This window comes from Pelodiscus sinensis, chromosome 2 (genome assembly GCF_052426305.1).
Source record: "Pelodiscus sinensis isolate ZL-2025 chromosome 2, ASM5242630v1, whole genome shotgun sequence".
Classification (NCBI taxonomy): Eukaryota; Metazoa; Chordata; order Testudines; family Trionychidae; genus Pelodiscus; species Pelodiscus sinensis.
The window spans coordinates 195,724,939-195,749,531 of NC_143053.1; the positions used below are offsets into that span (position 1 = coordinate 195,724,939).

The window sequence follows — 24,593 nt, forward strand, 5'->3', positions numbered from 1 at the left end:
TTCCATTTATTTTTAAGTTTGGTATATGTTTCCTTCAGAGGGAGGGGAAGGTCTTTGCACTGATGACCAGCGTTAGCCAGTTAAGCAGGCTGTGACAATTAATACAACAAAAAATTGTACAATTAGCTTCAGCTCCATAAGTGTCTAATGAGCCATTTGTCAGTCTTTTGGTGAAATAAACTACTCTATCTTAATTCTCCGCTCCGGCAGCAAATAAATAGAAGTTACGAAACACTCGGGCACCAATAAAATATAATTTACTTCATAGGGCATGACAGAACTCTTTACATATCTAAAATGAACATGATACTTACAAACGACTTGTGATACTCATATAAAAAAGGATTCCAATGCTAACTGCTTTCGTTATGCAGTAGATATGTTTTTTTTCCTGATTTGTTTAATCATTTAAAAGTATAATTACTCCTAAAGGTATGTGAGCTAAAATGACTCCTCCTGATGTGATTAGCTCATAAAGCTAAAAAGAACCTGAGAAATGCTAGGGAGACCCCCATTCTGCAGCTGAAGATTTGCTGAAAAGGACAAAATAAACACATTTATTTGTGGACACTTCTCTCTCTGTCCTCCATGGCTTTGTCAGTATTAGACATCTCTTCTTAAAATTTACCACCATTGACCTCACTGTTGCAACTCGACTTAGTGGGAGGGGAACAAATGTGTGCCTGTTGTCAGCATTTTAACCATGGTCTAAAACTGCTCTGAGCAGCCATCAGAGTTTTAACCATCAGAGCTCCACATGTAGTTACCAGCAGTGCACCTGCACTAGTGATAGAAAGTAACAAATTTTTTTAAAAAACATCATGCCTATGAACCATCTCCTGTGAAGAATGATAGCATTGCAGTTATCCTTCCCAACTGGTTGTTGTATAAGTACAACTGACTTATACTGTCAGACATAAGGAAGTGAAGTTCTTCCTTTATGCTACACTGAGACATGATAAGGATCAGCATTCTGAAGCCAAAGACAGATGGTACCAACCTGGCAGTGGTTACAAGCACTATGGAGGATAGGATTCAAATTCAAAATGCCCTTGATAGTTGAAGAATTGCTCTCAATTAGATGAAATCTAATAAAGACAAGTGCAAAGTACTTCACTTATGAAAGGGGAAAAAAAGCATAACTAACCTGTGGAATAACATGTTAGTTGGTAGTACTGCTGAAGGGGATCTGGAGTTTATACTGAATCACAAATTGAACCTGAGTAAACAATGTGATGCAATTGCAAAAAAGACTGATTTCAATCTAAGTATAGTATGTAGGGCTATGTCTGCGCTATGAGATAAGGTAGAATTTATTAAGGTCAACTTTTTAGCACACTATTTTATAAAGTTGACGGTGCATATCCTCACTCTGCGTAAGGATTTGGCTTAGTTCGAAATAGCATGTAAATGAGGATTTCTCTGGGACTGCATAGGAGATCAATGCTATTTCCCCAATCTTTTCAAAGCTAGAAAGGAAGCCCTGCTCCCTTTGATTTGGTCCAGATGCTTCCTGCTTTTTCTTACTTCATTCAGGTAAAGTTTGCCCTTCTTTCCCTTCTGCTACCAGTTGCATGGGGATTGTTTATGTATCAATAATCCTTTTTCTGCCAGTCAGCCAGATAAGGATTCACCCCTTATACAGTTCTGGTGAGCACATTTTGAATGACATTTCTGAAGAAGTGAATCATTATGGCAAAGAGACATAGACTGTCCTGTACGACGAAAAATTAAGAGGAAAAGACCTTTATACTGTAACGAAAGGAACTGAAGAGAGTGTTGGATGAAAAAGGAAAACTGTCTAAGGGAATAAAGATTGGCAAGATCAATAGAAGAAGCCCACAGATTTTTGGCAGTTTAAAAATAATATTTAAATGTATAGCTCAGTTGTTTGAAGGTAAAGTTTTGCTGCTTGCTTTGGAGAAGCTGCAACAATCTGAGAAGCTGTGAGTTGGAGAAACCATAGAGCAGAATTGTAGTAGGGAAGGGTGAATTGATATGCTATGAAAACGATGAGTGTTTCTGTGTCATCTCAGAGATGAACCAAAATATAGAGAGCTGTAGAGCTTTTGTGGGCAAAAACCACTTCATCAGGTGAATTGGGATGGAAATGGGTTTTGCTCTTGAAAGCTCATGATTCTATATATTTTGGTTAGTCTCTAAGGTTGTCTAGACTACATGGCTCCGTCTACGGAGCCATGTAAACTAGTTTACCTGACATAGACAATGAAGCAGGGATTTAAATAATCCCCGCTTCATTAAAATAAAAATGGCAACCATGCTGTGCCGACAATCAGCTGATCCGGCAGTGCGGCAGTCTTGATGCGGATCGGTCGATAAGGGAAGCCTTTGTCAACTTCTCCCTTATGCCTCGTGAAACGAGGTTTACAGAAGCAGTCGACAAAGGCTTCCTTTGTTGACCGATCCGAGTCTAGACTGCTGCTGCCGGATCAGCTGATTGTCAGCACAGCTTGGCGGCCATTTTTATTTTAATGAAGTGGGGATTATTTAAATCCCTCTCCATTGACTATGTAGGGTGAACTAGTTTACATGGCTCCTTCGACGGAGCCATATAGTCTAGACATACCCTAAGGTGCCACAAGACCAATCGTTTTTAAAGGTAGACTAACATGGCTGCCCCTCTGATGATATGGTAGCATTTCAGCCAGGGTGCTAAGAGGGCTGCAGAGGAAATAGTGTTGTAAATGCAGTAGCCAGGTGTGAACAGACACAGAAAAAAGTAGAAATCATGATTAAACAAGGGAAATTCCAGGAAAAGTATGGTCAGTTACATTCATAATAGTGCATACACACATGAGCAAATATCATAATCCACTCATGGGTACATTGTAAGTGGAAAATCAGCTTTGGCAAGGGATTGAACAAGATGATTTAATAGATAATGCACATGAGAGCAATTGGAGATTTCCAAAGGAAAACTAGAAGTTGCAGATGATGGAGGTGATTTAATAGCTCCTTCATGTCCACTTTTGGTATTGAACTAATTAAAGACTGTGATTCTGGAGATGCTCTATTTCGGGGGTGGCCAACCTGTGGCTCACGAGCCGCATGTGGCTCTTCTCTCCCTTAAATTGTGTCTCGCTGAGCCGCCACTGCGTCCCTATGCTCCCCAGGGCAGGGAAGCCGTCTAGTGTGGTGATTCAAAATGGCATCGCCAAGATGGCAGTGGCTGACGGGAGCCTGATGTCAAAAAGCCTTGTCTTTTAAAGGGACAGCATCTTTTTTTTTCCTCGTCAAAAATAAAAATTCTGCATCTCTTCGCATTTTTCTGCCTCTTTCAACTCTCTTCATTTAATGGGTTGGCCACCCCCACTCTATTCAAATGAAAGCTCAAGTCTTGACTCTTTTTTATGGTATCCTGTAGTCACATGTGGTAGGAGATTCTCCAGTTACCTCAAGAGAAGCCCCATCTGTTGTAAAATGGGTTTTTCTCTTGCACTTGACAGTTCCACTGTGCCTTTAGACTAGCCAGCTGCTGCTGCCCTGTAACTTTTGGTGCACAGTTGAGGTCTAGACTCCTGGAAAGACATTGTAGTGCTTCCTGCCTAATGTAGTTTCAGGACACTGTGACTATAGGAGCCTTCATCTTATGCCAAAACCAAAAAAGAGCTTAATTTCTTCATTCCTTTGCTTACATCTTGTCTGTTTTAAAATATAAGATTTTTGGGGCTTGGACCTGTCTTAATGTGTATAGAGTATGTAGAACACTCTGGGTCCCTATAATAGTATAGACCAGCGGTTCTCAAACTTTTTGGGCTCCAGAGCGTAAAAATGTATGCAGCGGTCCACTGACTGTATGTGGTGTACCTATCGATGTTTCCAGTTTGTCAACCTTGCAGAGCCCCTGGAGATCTCAGGGCTCTGCGGAGCACATTTTGAGAAACACTGGTATAGACAATATACCTAATGCACATACTGTGCAGAATTCATTTTGTGCCAAATGCCCTTAGTATGAGCTTTACTACAGTAACAGTTTTAAAGATGTTAACAATACCCACAATCAATGTAGTAATGTTTGTAGCAAGAAATCTTCTAATTGTGGTTACATATGCCTGTCACTATTTTAGGAAAGCTCGAAAGTCTCAATCTGGCGATAGGTTTCACTGAAGTCTATCTACCAAGATGGAGAAAAAGAATTACAAATTAAAAGATGGTGTTCAGAAATGAATTCCTGAGCATGCTCTTTCGTGTTTCTAAAGGTTTCTTAATGCCTAAAAATAGTTGTCTCCAGTTCGTGTGTGACATGACATACTCTCAGAAGGTGTCAAATAGAATGATACCCAGATGAACAGGCAGGGCTGGTGAGACATGTTTGAAGAACGGGAGATTAGTTCTTCCATTTCCCATTATGCCAGGGCTGGCACTGGTGAAAAGATACCTCTTTAATCTATATATACTAAAAGTAGGGATGCCGAGAGTACTGTTTGGACCCCCTGGTTTGAAGTGGATTTTGTTACATATGGGGCTTACAATTTTAATTAATAGCAGTCAGCACCCCTTCCCATTTCTCCTGATTTCATGGGCAAAGGGGAACCCATGTAAGTCCTGATCCACGATTGTGAGGGTTGTAATGCCACTGATAGACCTTAAATTTATATACCACATAATCATAGAATGTGGGACTGGAATGTCTTCTAGTCCAGTTCCCTGCACTCAAAGACTTAAGTGTGGTCTAGTCTAGCCTTGATAGGTGTTTATCTAACCTGCTTTTAAAAATTTGTGGTGATAAGTGTTCCACAATGTCTCTGTGCAATTTATTCTAATGCTTAACCGTTCTGACAATTAGCAAGTTCTTTCTTTTGTCCAACCTAAGCCACCATTGTTGCAATTTAAGTCCATTTAAGCCTATATATGTATATTAATTGTGGTGTCTTAGATGCTGCACGTAATTATTAGAACTGGGAGCATTGGCTGTTGGGAGTCTGGAAGCACAGGAAACAGGAAGGAGTGTGGAGTAGATTTGCAGGGGCTGAGTGAGAGCTACTGAGGGGGATGCAGCAGCTTTGTAAAGAGGCTCCACTTTTGGTAAATAAAGTCATGCTGAAGTTTGTTAGTACCTTGCTTGCATGATACAACATTAATGTATTTGCTTAACCATGAATATTTTGGTTAAAATTACAGACCAGTTAGTTACAACCCCCATATCAGTTATTTGGAATTTTCTGAAGGGTTCTCTTTGGAAGTTAACATTTTCTGTGTTCAGTATTAGCTGAAAGGAAACATGTCTTTTAAGTTGGAGGAAAATTCAATGGGTGCTTGTTAATCTGAAACCCCCCCAGCTTTTTCAGTGTTTAAAAACCCCCACCAGTTACAGTACCTTATTAATGCTAAAATGTGGTTTGCATATAGTGCTTATTTTGGAGAATATCCATAATATGGTTCTGCTTTTCGGTCTGTGTATATGTTAAATGGCTTGGTTGTGTAACAATAAAGTTATAAGGCACTAATAGATCTCTTTCGAATCTGTTCAAAAGGTATCTGCTAAAACTTTCTAGTGGAGCCTAATGAAGTTGTGCCCTGTTTTGTGACATCTCAAAAGCCTATTCTCCTTTGCCTGCCCTGCCACCATACCTCTTGAGCTGATGGGGTAATTTGCATATGGAAGATTGTAAAAACTTCTAATTGGAATGCACACTGTCCAAGCCTCCCTCAAATCACTGCCTTCACTCCATGAATAGATGAAGATTGTGGCAATAAAAATGGCGGTGCTCATGATTTTGAATGTGCGCTCCACAGCCTTACTCTTTGCAAAGATTAAGCTTTTTTTAAACCTCTTTTATTGTAGACCAGTGTAATGCTTTTCCATTGACTCAGCTTTGCAGAACATTGGCTCCAGTACCAAAGGCGTGAACTAAGCCCCTCCCTATTCTGCACTGCAATAACAAGTGAATGTCAAAGCCTAGTTCCTCACCGTGCATACTGGCATACACCCCAGCCACTGAATTTATTTGATGTCTGCTAAGAGAAATGGCACTTTCTGTTCAGCATGTTACATTTAGATTGGTGTGAATGCAAAGGGTATTTACGAAGTGCTTGATCACAGTTGCAGGGTAGCTATGATATAATTAGCAGTCACACAGCACTTTTTAATACATAGATTTCCAAGTGCTTTATAAGGGTTGGTAAGAATTAAACTTCATTACTAAGAAATTGAGGCACAAAGAGGGGGGTGATTTACCTGGACATGCTTCCTGGTTTTAACCTGGTGCCCCGTCCACTGGGCTATGCTGCCTTCCCATGCTGGCAATTCATGTGATCTTATCCATACAGTTGAGTGACAAGGATAGCACTTTAGAAAGGATTTATATTTGCTTCCATGGCACCATCCTGTTAGGGATTTTTTGGCACTCGTACAGTAGATTCCACTGTTTCTAAGAGACTTGTGTCTAAAGTTAATTCTGAATTAAAGTATTTCAGTTTGTTCCCCAGAGAAAAACAGAATACTTAAGCACTCCTCCAGACTACAACTAATTTCAAAGCCTTCCTAAACCAAAACAGGATCTTAGATTATATGGATTTGGTGGAGAATGTTTGTTATAGACAAAAGATTTCATTAAGAACCATAATAAAGATCTTGGTCCTGATGGATGCAATCTCTTGTTTTGTTACACATTGCATGTCCCACCTGATGCAACCTCTGTGGAATGGGAAGTCTGGTCACAGATGACCAGATTTTTGTTTATGTAGGAAAAAGCCTGTAAAATTAATAGCCGCAGATGAAAATATTTCCAAATTCTCCAATCCAATCATAGTAACCATTGAACCCAGTTACCTTGGAACCCAGAATCCACAGCAAGTGCTTTCAAACCAAATCCCTGTCTCTCCAAAGTTCCTTTATCCACACACATTCTGGAGACTGTCAGTTTTACATTCTGATAGGGCTCTTAAGGACTTGGAATCCCAGTCTCATGTGGTATTGGGCAAAAATCACATAAAATTGCAGTAAAAACAAAAAACTTAAACCTCATTTCCTACATGAGGAGCTACCTTCCACATCATCACAGTGCCATTTCCTTGTCTGTGAACTAGTTGCATTTCCCAATCAGTGAAGGTGCCAGAGATGTAGAAGGTCACATATGCTCTTCATACAGATTGAAGGTCATTTTACAGTGCTGAGGAGACACAGAGGGAGGACTGTAAATCATTCACCTACTCCTAGTATATCTTCCTTAGGTTTGTAATGTCATCATTTCAGAAAAATATCTGCTTTAGTTTGGAGTTTCTTCCTAGATTTAAGTTGAAATACTTTTTCAATTTTGATCCATTTCTTTAAAAAAAAAATCAAATGGGTATTATCTTCATATGTGCATAATTTCGATTGTGTGAAACTACAGTTTTCCTGCCAAAGTGGTGCCAAAAAAGGGGCCAGTCAGCCAATGTTTCTGAGAAGTGTGAACATTTTTATTTCCAATTTTTATTCCTTTCTGAAGGAACACTTCTTACTCGCCAGAAATCTGCAAAATTCAGACATGAAAATGAGAGCTTTTCTGGTATCTGAAACTGAGCAACTGTTTAGGCATCGCACATGCACATAACAACATAGTCTCTGCCCAAAAGCACTTACAATTTAAATAAGGCAGATTAGAGTGGGAGGATAAACAGAGGCATAGAGAGGGCAATTGACATGCCCAGGATCACACAACAGGATACTAGCAGAATCAAAATAGGAGCAAGGTTTCTCAGCCTCCTAACCATTAGACCATGCTGTCCCAGCTATGATTCTTGTCCTCCATCTCTGTGCAGGCAGCATTGGGTTATTAAGAGGCCCTGCACAATAGAAAGCGCATTGCTGGGGCAGTGGAAAGTGGGACAGTGACGGAGAGAGGATACCTTCTACTCCCTCATCTGCCTGAAAAAGGCCAGTTCAGAGAATTCCCTCTTCATAGCTTTCTCTCCACTTCAGCAGTGAGGTTGTGGGGAAAGTCCTGCCGTCGTCCTAGAATAGAATAGTCAGTACCACTCTGAAGATGAGAGCCAATGGATGTGGACTATTGGCTGTTCTTTCTCATAAAGCATGTGCTGACTCCTCCCTTTGTGGCCACACACTGCACCCACTGCAGATGAAGAGAAATCTCTTCCACTGTCCCGGAGAGAGAGTGATGGGTTGATCCCAATAGCCAAATTGCCCACATATCATGTGCAGTTCAGATCATCTCTCTCTCTCAGACCCTCTGCCCCTTGGGGCTTGTGAACCCAACGTGTGTGCACGTGTGCCACATGCAGAGTATCACATTTATTTTGAATAGCAGTGTCCCTCAGGGGCATGCTTCACCATGTGCTGCCTTGAGCTTCCATGCGAGAGCATCAACCCTCCCTCAGGTCCCTCTGGCAGGCAGTGATGATCAGATCGAACCTGGATTATCTGACTAAAGTGGTCTGGTAGCACTTTATAGACTAATGAAACATGTAGAAAGCTCATGATACCATCTACATGTTTCGTTAGTCTATAAAGTGCTACCAGACAATTTGTTGTTTTTTTCTGTAACAGACTAACTTAGCTACCCCGTGAAGCTCCTGTTCTTCTGAACATTCAGATTTCTAACAAGTGTAGAAACTTCCCTTTACCCCCTTTTTTTGATTAGCTCTTTATTCTTTTTTTTAAAAAAAGGAAGAGGACAGATGGAGGGAGACACCTCTCCTGTATATTAGGATTGATGTGCTCCTTACCCACAATTAGTAATGTCAAGCTCTAAACCCACTAGGTTCAAACTCTGTCCTTCCTGCTACCGTCTGATGTCATTAATCAGTGGACACAGCAGATGCCTTTTCTGCCTCAGGGAAGGACACATCCTCAACATGTGTTCCATCTGCTGCTGCTTCTCATTCTGCACCTGAAAATTTCAAGATACAAGACTATACCTCCTGAAATAATCTATCAATGTTTCATCTGACTCTGGAGAGGCGACACCAAGAGTTTCTCCAGCAAGTGCCCCAGCTAGTAGGCACTGCATCTCCAGCTTCAGCAGTGTGTGAAAACCTGGCAATGGCACTGACATCCCAATCACTGACCACGTTCACCTCAGCCCCATCTCCACTGGCACTGACCCTGGACAGACAAAGCCCGTGCCATCCTCTTTAGATGTAAAACAGTGCTCTCGCACTGAGCACAAGCGCAGCTTGCCATGGTCAACCAGACCATCCCACAAAGAGGACTTGAAGCCCTGAAATAAACCCTCAACATGGCTTTGAGTGGCATAAAAGTACCATAAGTGAAAGACACTTGGGAGATAGTCACATCAGTACTAGTATTAAAGCAGAGGTTCACTCTGGCAAGAGACAGGAATGGTACCTGAAAGGGTATTCCAGAAGTGCTTAATACTGGACTCTAGTATAGGATTGGCAGTGGATGGACCATCTACAAACGGGCCAATACAAGTACAATCTTCTGCCATGGTAATACTGGCCTTCCCGGGCCCTGTTGATCATCTCGAAGAAGAGGAGGTATTGATAGTCACCAAAGCACTGTCATTAGAACAAGAGGAGCGCATCAGTGAAGAAGCAGAGATGGAACTGCCTTCTCTGTCTCTTCTTCCCCAAATGAGGCAGTCACACAGCTCCAACATGAGTGGTGGTGGTTTTTGGACATCAGGATAACTGTGATTCAAGAGAACTGACACAGACTGTCCCCGTGTAGCTTCACGTGTCCATATATGTGCCCTCCAATCTACAGGGAAGGCAACAGAGAAGAGACTGTGGATTACCCTGATATCAATTCCCTGTCACTTCAAAATGAATGGAAAAATGCTAGCATCCCAGACACTTCGAGGCACTTCTGACATTGTGATTCTTCACAATTTTAGTGATCCAAGAGAAAATCAGATCTAGCAAAGTGACTCAATGATAAGAAATCGCATATACTTACCTTCTTTGACCAGAAAGTCTAGTCTTCAGTCTTTCTCTGATTCTACATCACAATCTACTAGATCCTATGTGCGCGAAGTAAGGTTTTTTAGTGTGAGACAAGGTGACGCCTTTCCTTTCTTGACTCCTGCAAAAATCCATGGAGGAACTAAGAGAATACAACCAAGAAAAGGCAGATGGGAGCCAAAATGATGATTCTAATGGCAATGGAAAAAATCTGCTACAGCTGCTTAATTCATGCCCTTGGCAGTTGCAATGCACCATGACTCTTGTAAACAATCATGTTGGGATCCAAGAGAAATCCTGTCAACAATTTAGGATCTTATTGAGGACAGTGCTCATAAACTTAGCATCTTATACCTCAGTGCTGTACTGCAAACTCTTCGGTACCAGCTGCCTTAAATCACAGAACATTGTCTTATTCCTAAATTACCAACTGCATATCCATTCAGAAAGTGACTTAACTAGTCTAGGAGGTTTGATGAGACAGGTGAGGGTCATGCCAAAATTCACAATGGAGCTGATGTTTAGAAACCACCTCTCCACCTTCCATCTGATGTGGGCAAATTATGGTGGGTAGATGGGTGTAGGACATTGTCCCCCATAGCTACTGCATTGTGTTCCTTTCCCTTCTCCACACTACTTCCTCATTTCTCTTTAGGGACCCTTCTCACAGGACCTGTTACAAAAAGATATGGACTTCATTATTCATCTAGAAGAGGTTCTGAAGAAGTACTGGAGAACAGGCTCCTACTTATGGTATCTCCTTATCACCCAGAAAAAAGGGTGTATTCATTCTGTCCTAGATTTTAAGACTGAATAAATGCATATGCTACCTCAGATTCAGGTTGGTAATGCTTGCTTTCTGATGCATTCCATTGTGTTTGACTCAGGATTGGTTTGTATCGTTGGTCTTACAGGGTTCGTGCTTACTACCAATCACAGAAAATACCTGAGATTTTCAGTGAGACCCAAACACTTGCTACCAGTGCTAAGTATTGTCTTTCAGAATCTTCCTGGCACTGAGAGTCTGTATAAAATGCCTTGCTGTGGTGGTGGCATACCTATGAAAAAAGGGGTATCCATGCTTATCTGTATATAGATGACTGCCTGGTCAGAAGTACAGCACATGAGGAAGCTGAGAAGCCTCATGTGTATGTGCTTTCTCTTTTTTGCATAGCTGGACCCATTGGTGAACTATGAGAAGTCATCTCCCATCCTGTCACAGCAAGTAGATTTCAGAGGGCAGGATAGGATCCACCACAGCAAGAACATTCTTACCTTAGACCATATTCCTTACACTCCAGTTATTACTGAACATGGTGATATCACATCTGGCTACATTAGTACTAATTTGCTTCATATTATTATGCCATAGTCGGTGTGTACATACATGATATAGTTTCCCAAACTTCACCTGAGGCCTCTACAAGTCTGCCTCATGTCAGTTTATGCTCCCATATAGAATCAACTGAGAGAGACTGTTTTAATTCTGTTTCATGTTCTTGCAACTTTGACCTGGTGACTGCATCTAGATACTGTCCAGAGAGTACCATTCATGATTTCTTCACCACACAGGGCACATTGTATGGAATTGATAGAGGAACCACCTCACCCAACAAGTACAAGATACAGCAGGGGTGGGCAATAATTTTTGATGGGGGGAGGGGCACTCGAAGATTTTGGAAAATGGTTGAGGACTACATTCTTCCATGATATTAATGGAGGAGATTCAGGGTCTGGGATGGAGGTTGGGTGCAGAAGGGAGCTTGGGGTAAGGGATTGGGGTGAAGGAGGGAGACTCTAGTTTAGGAGGGAGTTTGGGTGAAGGAGGCAGTTGTGACCTAGGGCGGGAGACTGGAGTGAAGGGATTTGGGATGTGACCTAAGGTAGAAGGGGATTGTGATCTGGGGCAGGAGATTGGGGTACCAGATCTGGGTGGGAGAATGGGTGCAAGAGGGGGACAGAGGGTTTGCGTATGTTGAGGGAGGGGGGCAAATGTTTGGAGCAGGTAGGGGTTGGGGTGCCAGGAGACTTACCAGCCATCAGCCAAACCAGCCCTCCTGCCTGCAGAGCTAAGGCTTGCGGAGCTTAAAACGTTTGCCAGCCTGCCCGCCTGCCTGGCCATGTGCTTCATTGGGCCGAGGAGTGGGGGCATGGTTCTTCATGGCTGCCTGTTGTTCAAACAAGCAACTCCCATTGACTGGTTTCTGGCCAGAAACCAGCCAATGGGATTGTGCTGGGGGTGGGATGGCTCCTGAAACTTCTCTACTCCCCTCCTGTTTTAGCTTGCGGGGCTGCGGAGCAAGCAGGGAAGCCTGCCTGGGGCTCCCTGCTGCCTCTCTGGTCTGGATCCAGTGGTTTGGTGGGACAGATTCGGCTCGCAGGCTGTATTTTTCCCAGGCCTGAGATACAGGGTCCCCAGAGGACCTGAAACTATGGAAATGTCTTAGAGCTCAGAGTTATTGGCCTGATTTCTGTGGTGAGGTTCCTCTTACAATTCTATGTAGCATACATATCAATGGACAATGTATCAGTAATATATAGTTAGGTTTGGCAGAATTCAATTATGATTTGTTTATTATTTTGATGGATAATATTGTTTATTTTTTAGCGTGCTTTCAATGTTTATTGATTTATAATTTCACTGCTGCACAAGACTATTTGGCGCAGACAAAAAATAATTATTTAATGATAGATTTTAAAAAGGTAAAGCTTTGTAACCATTAAAACACAAATTGTCCACATGAAATGTCTTAGTAGATCAAACTTTAATTCTCACACTGTATTTTTTCCTACTTTACCTCTTTGTAAATTGAGATTATTATTGATGGAAATATTTTTGTCAGTTTGTGTGAATATGGTGAAATCAACATTGACAGATACAAATTTAATCCTTCAAAGCTTATATGTAAACAAACAAAGTTGTACCCACTTTCCCTCAACTTTGCAGGGAAGCAGTGCAACTAAGGAATTGGTGTTACTTGCATGGCATAACCCCAGTAGTCCTACACCACCTGGGAGCAAGCAATGACTTGGCAGATTTCCTAAGGAAACAATCTGCCACTGGCCATGAGTGATGAATGCAGAAATCCATCACCAAGTCACTATTACATCAGAGGGAAATCTGATTATATACCAAGAACAATGCCAGGTGCTCAAACTTCTGTTCCAAAGGAGTTATGAAACCTATTATCTTTTTTGGATGCCTGACTTCTGCAGCAGAATCAGGGACTCCTGTATGACTTTCCATCCATTCCTCTAATTTAAAGTGTGATTTTTTTTTCAAAGCCATATAAGACCAAGCCAAGCTCATCATCTTAGCTCCAGATCAGCCAGGGCAGTTCTGGATGTCATATCTGTTAAATATGTCATCCTAACTAACCATCAGACTCCAGACGGCCCAGATTGTCACAAGATCAAGGTAAAGTATTCTGTCCAGTATGAAAGTCACTGGAATGGACTACCTGGATATTGGCTGAGCATTGTGAAAAGTGACTGCCTCTCATGCCCAGTAAATACTAGCACAGAAGAATAAGCTAGCCTAGAGAACTTACTCCTCTAACACAAAAGTTCTCAGTGTGGGTGAACCAACGCAATCTAGACCCAGTGTAGGCCCCAATACCAAATTTTCTAGATGACTTGTTGTGCTTAAACCATTCAGAACTTTCAGATCAGTTAAAATCCTTGTCAGCAATATTTGCAAATCCCCTTTCGGCATGGCTTCCCAATCCTGGGGGGTTGTCAAGAAATTCCAGGGGTGGGGGTACAAGGTAACCCAGCCACACGCACACCCATCAATAGCACCCCAAGTTTTGCTGCTGTTTTTCTGGGGGTTGGGAGTATGAGAGTTTCTCAAAAATCAAAAAGGGGGTGTGGTGTGATGCTGAAAAGTTTGGGAACTACTGCCCTACGGTATCCAGATTCCTTAAGCATCTATGCATGCTAACCCCTTTGATCACAGAATTTACTGCATCATGCGACCTCAACATTGTCGTCCTAAAACTTCTGGAGTACCTGTTTGAGCCTTTCTCTGATTGCCCCAGCTACCATCTGACTTTCAAAATAGCCTTTTTGGTGGCCATCAAATCAGTCAGAAGAGTGAGAGCGCGCACTTCTGGCACTTGTGTCAGAACCCCTAATGCTTCATTTCCTAAAGTGGTTGAAACTTCATCACAAATTTATCACTAAGGTCATTTCTGATTTCCACTTAAACCAGTCAGTTGACCTGGGTTCTTCCCAAAGCCAAAGCTGCATAGGTTGGACGCATCTTTCATATTACATTGACAGGACTGACTCTTCCAGATTGTCCTTGCATCTCTATTTGTGACTATACTTGGCTGTTCCTAAAGGTCAGGTCCTTTTTCATAACAGAGACTTTCAAAATGGATAACACATTGCATCTCACTATGCTGCCAACTGACTGATATACCTGTCCCACTGACTATTAAGGTTCACTTCAGCAGAGCCAAGCAGCATTTTTGGCCTGTTTCCAGAATATGCTGAAACCTGCAAGGCTGCTACGTGAAGCAGTCCATCCATGTTTGTCAAGCATTAAGTATAGAAAGAGGAGATTTTTGGACAAAAAGTTTTATTTTCCTGAAAACTGCATTTTTGGGTCAACCAAAACTATTTGGCAAGTCAACATAGTTTTACACACACACACACAGTTAGGGGCGTTAAATTCATAAGCAGACTTAGACGCTGTTCCACTTTGTATAAATAATTAAATATTAATTGGAGCAAGGACTGAAATAGATTCTTTCCTCTGACCCCCACTCCAGCTGCTGAGTGCCCTAACCAATCAGGCAGTGTCCCCCCTCCCTTTCAGATGAGTACTCTAACTATGGAGTTGCAGCATGTAATGGCGGCAACACCATCACCTCCATGTCATCCTATGATTTTTGTGAATGTTTCCAAATTTCCTTTGCCTTTAATAATAAAAAAAATTGGTTAAAATGTCTCGAATTGAAATGTTCTGGGTTCATCTGAAATAATTTTTCAGTTGACCAGCAAACCAATTAATTGATCATTTGCACAATACTAATTATGCGCTGGCATTAGCTGTGAGGTTAGATATCATATTTGGGAGAGCAGTACTCTAATCTCTATTTGACTCATGCAACTGATATTCCTCATCCCCAGCATGCTGAGAGGATACTACTTACTGGTCACCTACAGCGGGAGTTCCACTGGCACATATATTGGCAGAAGAATGAATGACTGCCCTGCAAATAGCTCTGGTCCTCTGAAATAATGTAGTTGGTGTGGATTCCATGACCCACTCTCCATCCCCCCTTTTTGTAGTCCCCAGCAGTCTTGGGCTTTGAATAACAAGGGAACTGAGGGAGAGTCATGGCCACTCCACCTTTTAGACCCTCAAAAGGGAGCTCAAGGAGACATAAGACATGTGAATAGCCCTAAAGGTCATAGATATTAAAAATAAATCTCATGCATGTGAGGTGCATGTGTGCAGATACTGGGATCTACACTGGTTATAGCAATCTTGAAGAACCTCAGTGAGTACAGGGTAAGTGTTCTTTGTTTAGGCTGTAAACTAATTTCTGCTGTGGACCCAACATTCGTTTTCCATAACCGTTTGTATGAAAAAAATTAAACTTGCTCAACCATTCAAGAAAAATTAATACTGGTAGGGTCTGAATGTGATGAGTCAGTATTCAGTTTCTTTTATCGGCTATAATTTTTTCAATTCTTCATCCAACTCTACTTCAAATATTATGGAACTTGTTTCTGAGCTGAGGTTGCCACAATTTCTCATCCTCCAACCCTGCAGGAATATTACTTTGCTGATATTTCTGAGTTACTAGTGAGCCATGCAAAGCACTGTTCTCTTTGGATACTATACATGGGTATGTCTACACTACCCCGCTAGTTCGAAATAGCGGGTGTAATGTAGTCATCCGCACTTGCAAATGAAGCCCGGGATTTGAATTTCCCGGGCTTCATTTGCATGAAGCCGGCCGGCGCCATTTTTAAATGCCGGCTAGTTCGGACTCCGTGCCGCGCGGCTACACATGGCACGGACTAGCTAGTTCGTATTAGGCTTCCTAATCCGAACTAGCTGTACACCTCGTTCCACCTAGTTCCTAATCCGAACTAGCTAGTCCATGCCACGTGTAGCCGCGCGGCACGGAGTCCGAACTAGCCGGCATTTAAAAATGGCGCCGGCCGGCTTCATGCAAATGAAGCCCGGGAAATTCAAATCCCGGGCTTCATTTGCAAGTGCGGATGACTACATTACCCCCGCTAGTTCAAACTAGCGGGGTAGTGTAGACATACCCCATCATGCTAGTTTTCTTACTGAAAAGTTAAAAGGTATGTTAGCAAGTTTTATATTAAAGGGACATTGTCAATTAGAAATCTAGTCAGTTTAAAAATAAGTTTGAAAAGCATGTAATTTGTTTGGAGTCCCCTGCCTATTTCTATTTTGTTATCATTTTGCTAACTTTAAAAATGTATTTTACACTCGTTACTGTGTGAAAGACCCACACAAAGAGGAAAATCTTCCTCTGCAATTAAGTTTAAAATACATATAAAGTGCTATCAAATGTACAGTGTAAGCAAGCTGGGAAAATAAAGAAGTATTTTTTCTCATCTCATTCAGTTACAGTAATCTTTGTAACAATAGCAGGTACATTTACAGAAAGAAGTGTTCTGCTGTCCCTTTAAAACATTTCATTGTGATCACCTTGACTTTCTTTTTATAATTCCCTTTCAAGGCTGCCTTTCCAAAGTGGATGAACTCCACTTAATCAGTTGACTATAGAGAATCTCTGCATAACAAGTTCTTAAAGTGTTCCCAACTCCATTTAAAAGGGACTAAATCAGTAACATATTGCATCCCAGTTGTAGATCTGACAAGTTAAGATTAGGGTTCTCTTTGATTGGTTGCAAAAAAACCTAATTTGTTTTTGATTGGGATGCAGCTGTAAGTTCATTTGTGTCTTACCTGAGTAATAAGAAGGTTACAAAAGTAATAAGTGGAGCACTACAAATTCACAGCCATGAAAAATGCATCACGGAACATGAAATCTGGTCTTTTCTGTGCACTTTTACTTTATACTATACAGATGTCCTGGGGAACATCAGTGTTTATCTAATTGGGGAGTTGCAGGGGTGTCATGGGATTACTGCCCTTACTTCTGCACTCTCTTCAGTACTGGGAGGCCAGAGAGTGGCAGCTGCTGGCCATGTGTCCAGCTCTCAAGACAGTGCCTTGCCATCAACAGCACTAAAGTAAGGGTGACAATACCATACCATGCTGTCCTTGCTTCTACACTGCTGCTAGTGGCAGTTCTGCCTTCCGCGTTGAGCTCTCGACCAGCAGCAGCACAGAAATAAGGGTGGCAGTGCTGCAACATCTCCTTCAATAAATTTGTCACCACACCAAAAAGTTGTTTGGGGGTCAAGATCTGTATAAATTACAACACTGAAATTTCAAATTTAAATAGCTGAAATCATTAAATTTACAAATTTTAAAATCTGATGACAGTGAAATTGACCAAAATGGACTGTGAATTTATTAGTCATAGTAATACATTTTCTAGCTATTGCTGTATTTTTAAACATTTGTAAAAAACTTTTAATGATTAACCATGGAAGTTGGTTTAAAAAGATGTTCATTATTATAAAAACATTACTTCTTTGGGATGCTTTAAATAAGTATTCTTTTGACCAGAAAGAGGAAAAAAAAGTCCAGTTTTAAAAAAAACCTGTCTTGTTTCAAGGGATGATTCTGACAAAAAATTCAACGTAGGTACCTGTCCCTTCAGCTGGCCAAAGTGACAGTGGCTTGGTCCCAGGATCCCTGAGCTTGTACATGTACACTTGAAGCACATTGTAATGTATATCGGATAGGTGTATAAAATCATCATGGAACATTTTAGAATCATGTAAGGGGAGAGTGCATAAAGTTTGAATGGCTAACCATTTAAAACATTCTGTGTCAAGGCATTTGACACTAGTTTTATAGCCAAATCCTTTTTTGAAAAAGTCGTCTTTGACAAGCAATTTAGTAGATCCCTTCGTTGAGCGAAGCCTGCCTTGATGGGTTGTCACATAAGCTGTTTGACATTTGTCCCCAGTAAGACTGGATGCCACATGAAAAATTTACTCCAGCAAGGGGCTCCCAGGAATAAACAGTTCTCTAGTGTTGCTCACAGGGGACTCAGCAAGGTGAGCGGAACTTCAACTTGTCACGGATGCTCTGTTCTGACAAACATAAGTAGATGCTAATGGCTAAATCGTGACAGAATAAAGTCCCACAACCATATGGCTAATTGCCACAACAATATCTTCAGTGTTATTAATCAAGTTTTCATAGTGTGCCATGATAATTGGAATAATTAGAAACAGCATAGGCATTGCTTGCCTCTGCTACACATACTGCAGACAGGGACCTGGAACAACCGCAGTTGCACTTTCAATGCTGTGCTGCTTAGCGCTTTGCTTTCCAGCAAATACTGTGGTTAATTAATGAATTAGCTGTTTGCCCCCAGAGTCTTTTGTTGCTAGCAGGAGTTCTGCAGGGGTGCCTAAGAAGGTAAATTAGACCAGTAAGCCCCTTGTGTCCCTGTTTAAAGATGAAGTATTCCCATAAGGCATGAACTGCACAGCACAGAACTCTGCCATGCAATGATACTGTAGATTATGAAATCTGAAAGTCCTGATTTTTGTATATTGATTTGTAAAGCTTATGTCTAAGTACATATGAACAAACAAGCATCAACATATAATAAATTTTGCTGAATAACAAGTTTAATAAAAATGACACACATCCCTCCCATGTAGTGACTAAATTAGAGAACAACAGTATCTGAATTAATGAAGCTAGGTGTACAAAAAGAATGCTTCTATTGCTCACGTGTGCATGTTACCGAAACTAAAAAAATTATTGTTTTAACTATTTTGTGAGCTACTAGTTCTGATCAATGTAAACAATAACTATCAGATATAACTTAACAAAACCTATTCTACCTTATGTTATAGTGGAATAGTTCTGAATAATTATACTCTACCTCTGAAATAAGGATATAAATAAAATAATGTTTGTAGTATATTTATTTGCACTAAATGTCTACATTATCTTCATGTCTTTTGTACTGGAATAGTCATTCACTGGACGCTGAGGTTTAGAATTGTGATATGTATCAGACAGGAAACACCGGTGTTTCTTAGGTACATGTATCAACGTTTTGTTAACTGGTCACTAAAACCACAGATTGATGATAATGATTGTCTTCACTGGATGTATGAAGGCATTTAGCCAGACTAATGGATTGAAATGGACTGCTGTGTGTATGGCCTCTGAACAGCTTCTTAATTTAGTTTTAGTGCTTCCAATAGATATAATACTGAATTTAGAACTGATATAAATCTTCTCTCCCTGTTTTTTAGAGAACTATCACATAAAGAGATTTTGAAATGTTGTATATTTAATTACATGTGGCCCTGCAGAAGTCAAAACCTGGTTTTGTCTGAAGGTAGTAGGTATTCTGTTTGTTTTGGGCCCAATCTCTTTTGAACAATTACTTTTATAAAGCCATTTGTATTGTAATGAGGCTGTTACACTGCGATGGAAACATTTCTGCAGTGAGTCAGGATTCCCTACCATTCTGAGAGCTGTCCAGGATGATATTCTGTTACAAAATAACAGCCTGATTTAACAGCAGCTCTGACTGTGGAATTCCCCTTTGAGTTCTTTGAATTGAGTTGGTACAGAATTGGGTGCTCCAAGTAGGAATAGTTGGCTGCTGGGTAGATGAAAATGGCAATTAATAGAACATAAAGCTAATCTCTTTCCAAAGACATTACATCAAAATCAGCCTCTGACCATTCCCTTAATTCTCTCTGTTCCCCACTCCCACAGCAAGTATGAAGTAGCATGGTGCCTCAAGTTGGTATTTCCTACATCAATACTTAAATTTAATTGACAGGGTTTATCTATCCACATAATAAAATATTTGTGGTTCTAGAAAGGTTAGTCATCCATACAGGGAATTTTCTAAGAGGTTAATATGATCTGAATCCTTCTCATTAGTGTTACAAGTTGAACTTCTGTGGTCTGGGACTCTGGTCCAGCAACAGCCGTGGTCCAGACCTTCCCTGGCTTATCGAACTCCCTTGTCCAGAATCAGTCAGGTCCCAAGGGTGCCAGACCAGGGAGGTCCAACCTGTTGTAATGTATTTTTATATTATGGATATGATTCCTAGTGAGAGATTACTTAATATACTGATAAGTTAACTTTATTTTGTGGATGGGAAGCCTCAAACAAGTTTCAGCACTCTCTGTGTTTTAAATGTACCTCTATACACTTTTTAATTTATAAGTGGTTTAGCTTTGTACATTAAATATATCAAAGGTGTACTCGCACCACTTTTGTGCAGCCAAGCATTCAATTGTATATATTCATGTTAATGTATAGTGTGTCACTGATCATACTGCAATTCTTCATTTTACTGTGGAAAACTGATGAATCTCCATTTTGCTGAAATATAAAATTGTCTCCATTATTAACTCAATTCTTGATAATGTAGCAAATGAATCAATTATATAAACTGTAGGCAGTAAAGGCAGAATAATGAAATGTTTAGGGGGGTATGGTTTCAGATGAAGATTGGACTTTATTTGTGTTTGAAGTAAGTTGCTTTGTTGGGGTTGTGAGGCATCTCACTACCACCTACCATTCATGCAAAGAAGCCTTGTACAGCACCTGCAATGGGTCAGTTCCCCAAACATACTGGCCTCTGGCAACACAAGCACTCCACTACAGCATTCATAGGCCCTACTATCAGGTTAGGGTATCCAGTGCGCCAAGTATCCTCCTGTAGTGTCCAGCCATTGGTCCTGTGGATTTCCACGATGTTTGTTGAACTGCTGCTGCCAATGAAACAGTACATTCCAGTTTGGCAGTTCCACTTCAGATCGCTGCTCTGCTTAACTTGCAGCACTTAGATATGTTTATAGTCAAACCAAATATATTTATTTAACAAAGTGTATAGATTCAAGTACTAGAAATATTGAAAACAAATGGTTTCATCTATGTATTTGAGAGAATTTATCTCTGTGTCCATCTGTCTGTGTGTCTGTTCAAGAACTCCCCCTAAACAGTAAGAGGTAGGACCACCAAATTCAGTACGCAGCTCTTACCATAACTTAAAGCAAGGGAGGGGTTTGATTCTACCAGGAGAATGGGATGTGCTTGGAATAGGATTGCTTCTCATAAAAGCATGCAGAAAAGAGACACACTCACCAGCCAGGTAAAAGGGGCTGGTTGGGGGCACCCTCCTCCACCATCCAGCGCTGTCCTGGCCTGAAGCCCGAGGTGGCGTTTCACAGGGGCAGCACTGCTCAGCTGAGCCTGTGATCATCTGTGCAGCACTGCCCCTTTGAAACACCACCACGGCATTTCAAAGCGGCAGCACTGCGTGGAGCCCAGGGTCAGCTGGACTCCTCAGCTGATCCCAGGCTCCGCGGCATTTCTGGGTTCTGGGAAAATGCTGTGGAGAACCCACGGTCAGCTGATGAAGCTCCGCGTGGCATTTCAAAGTGGCAGTGCAGCATGGAGCCCAGGGTAGGGATGTTAAATTGTGGTTAATTGTGCATTTCAAAGTCAGAGTCCCCCACTGATTCAGGGTTCCATTCTGTGCTGCATGCTGCACAAAGCCCGGGGTCAGGTGGAGACTCCCCAGCTGACCCTAGGCTCCACTGCCCCTTTGAAACACATGACGGCAGCGTTTCAAAGGGGCAGCGCCGCACACCTCAGCCTGGGATCAGCTGTGTGGTGGCTCCCCTTTGAAATGCCGCCTCAGCAAATGCTTATTGGATAGTTGACTCCTTGACTCTAAGTCCCCTGCTGACCCCGAGCTCCATGAAGGCACTTCTGCTTTGAAATGCACAAGAGCCCCCGCTGGGGACTCTTGTATAATTCAAAGCTGGCATGCTGCATACAGCCCAGAGTCAGCAGTAGTTCTCGCTGGCCCCGGGCTGCACGCAAGGTTCCACATTCCTCCTTTGAAATTCACAAGAGCTTCAGCGTGGAAGCACCCTCATGAAGCGGGGGCTTTTGTACATTTCAAAGGAGAAGTGTGGAAGTGCCTGTCAACTAGTCGATGGAAATTCCATTGACTACTCGACTAGTAAATTAACTGATATTTAGCATCCTTACCTGTGTATCTCTGTAAAACCCTATGCACCCCCTGTGTCCTCTGCCACTTGGCACCAGGAGGTTCCTGAGTCACAGTTGATTCCTCTAGTTCAGTTACACTGGCTTGTAATGGTCAGATTTTGACAGTTCATATTCAGTCCAGAATTCAGTCCATATTCTGCAACTAAGTCTAATCCATTTTAGAGAAAATATTAAGTAACTTACAATCCTTAGTGGGCGAGATATCTTCCAGTCCTAATGTGTGGATGCTTTTCTGATGCAAGGGTGCTACCTAGCTGTTAGACCTGTAGTTTTCAACGTGCGGCCCACATTCCTTAGGGATCCATAGACAATAGCTAAGATTTCCAAACTGGTCTACACCTCCATGCGCAATTTTTGGATGTCCACAAATGAAGAAATGGTTGAAAAAACACTGCGAGAGACCAATTCTATATCTCCTGTTAATCAATGGCAAATTTACTTTTTATAAAAAATACATGCTTTTTATATAAGCTTTGCACACAAAGTGCCCTATTTTCAAGAATATCTGTTTAGACTGAATGTTCTGTAAAATATTTGAAAATTCATAAATGTAATGATGAGGGTTCATTCATTCATGATTTGTTGATAGATATGCAGGTTTTTGGAAGACTTTGGGTAACTTAGTTGCCTTTTTGCCAAACGCTCCTTTTCTTATGAGCTCCAGTTTAATATTAAATGTAGACAAGTACTTTGTACTTGTACAGCATTTTCATTTATTGATTTCAGTACTGTATAAAGCTCTCCAGGAGTCCTTATCTACATTGTTTGCAGATAGAGAAACTTTAGCCAGAAGGGTTAATTGACTTACTCTGTCATAAAGGAGTTCAATGGAGGAGCCAGCATAGACATCCTGACACCCACTCGTATTCTTTATTCTTTATTTGAACAAGCTGCATCACTGACATGTCACGATTATGACATGTTTTCCCATAACTATTACGTTGTTTTATGAACATCTTTTTTCAGCCTTCTGAAGTAGCTCAATCTCGTGAGCTCTTTCTTGAAAACCTTCCTTCAGTGTAATGGAAAACATTTATATAGTATACTGCAATATGACAGAAGACTAAAGTGATGGTGTTCTGAATTAAAAGTTTTTAAATGATGGATTACAAATTTACACCAATAGTAAAGTATGCTGATTTAATGGTTATGATATTCTACATGGAATATGAATGGTAAAAGCCTGATGAAGTATTTTAGTACATATTTGGACATTTAAAAAACTGTCATTTATGTTCATTCTTTTTATGGTAAAAAGATTATAAATGACCTATTAGTTGAAACTGACTGTCTTCATTGGCGTAGATTATTCTACATGGAAATGTAGTAACTCAAGCAAAATTTAATTCCCAGGGCAACTAAAACTATAATGGCATTCCTACTTCAGAGGTACATTGTGCAATAGAAGAATGCGGCATTACTGAACCCTACTGTACACATCCCCAGAGCATTAGATAGAAAGACATTAGCTAATATATTTTAATGCCTTTTTTAAAAATAGCATTTATAAAACTCAGGCAAATAATTATATTTTTTTCTAATACAGTTTTCTACTTTAAATGTATGTAGACTGTAACTGCCAAAGCAAACTTTAATCAATGTCTTCTCGTTTTGGGAGAATAAAAGGCGGGAGGGAGGAGTTCATAATTGCTAATAGCTGATAACGCTAGAAATCTCACTAATTTAGCAGTGATGTTTTGTTTCCACAGATTTATGGCTGCATTCAGTATTTTAAATCATGCAGTCATATAATTATTTTTGTTAAAACAGAAAGTGTTCCTCTTACTGTGCAGTGTTTTTCAAAAAGCAAATGTATAGGTATCATCACTTGTTAAGACTGTAATTTTGGAATGTGTGCAAATAATGAATAGTTGAAATTAAATAGCCATACTTTGACAATCTTGCTTGTTTCTCTTTTCCGAGTATGGGTTTTTATCATTGAAACACATTAGTTTATAGATACAAGATGTGAAATCCAAAACCCACTGAATTCAGTGGGAGTTTTTACACTGTAGTAGGGCCAGGATTTCACCAAAGGAATATAACAAAACTTTGTATATTTCTGCTTTGTTTCCAGTGCCATTCTGTGCTACCCAGTTTACTTTTGTGCATCATTAAATGAATACTGTTGTCCCTGCTTTTTAAAGTTGGCTATTGTCCAAGCTCCTCCATCTCAATTATTTTGCAGAAATATAGCAACCTTTCTCAATCTCTTCTGCTGGGAAAAAGTACATTACAAGCCAGACTATTTCTCAATGAATCATACTTCTAGCAAAGACAGCTAGAAGCTTGACCACTTTTCCATAATTTTTGTTCCTCGGTACCATGTCTGGAACTGGAGCCACAATTGGCTGGTGCCTTCTGTTAGAATTAAACTACACATTTTTGAAAATCTTGTCCTGGTCCTGCAAATATTTCCGTTCTTAACAAGCTTGCAAGGACTGAAATTTCATCAACTGCTTTTATAATTCTGGGTATAGATAACTAGCTAAGTACAGCAAT

The 24,593-nt window shown here is 40.8% G+C and overlaps 1 protein-coding gene across 7 annotated transcripts in view; it reads left to right on the forward strand.

Moving 5' to 3' along the window:
- The window catches only part of TBC1D5 (TBC1 domain family member 5), a 525,247-nt gene that overhangs the window by 348,692 nt on the left and 151,962 nt on the right, over positions 1-24,593 (forward strand). The gene's annotated exons all lie outside the window — the stretch shown is intronic.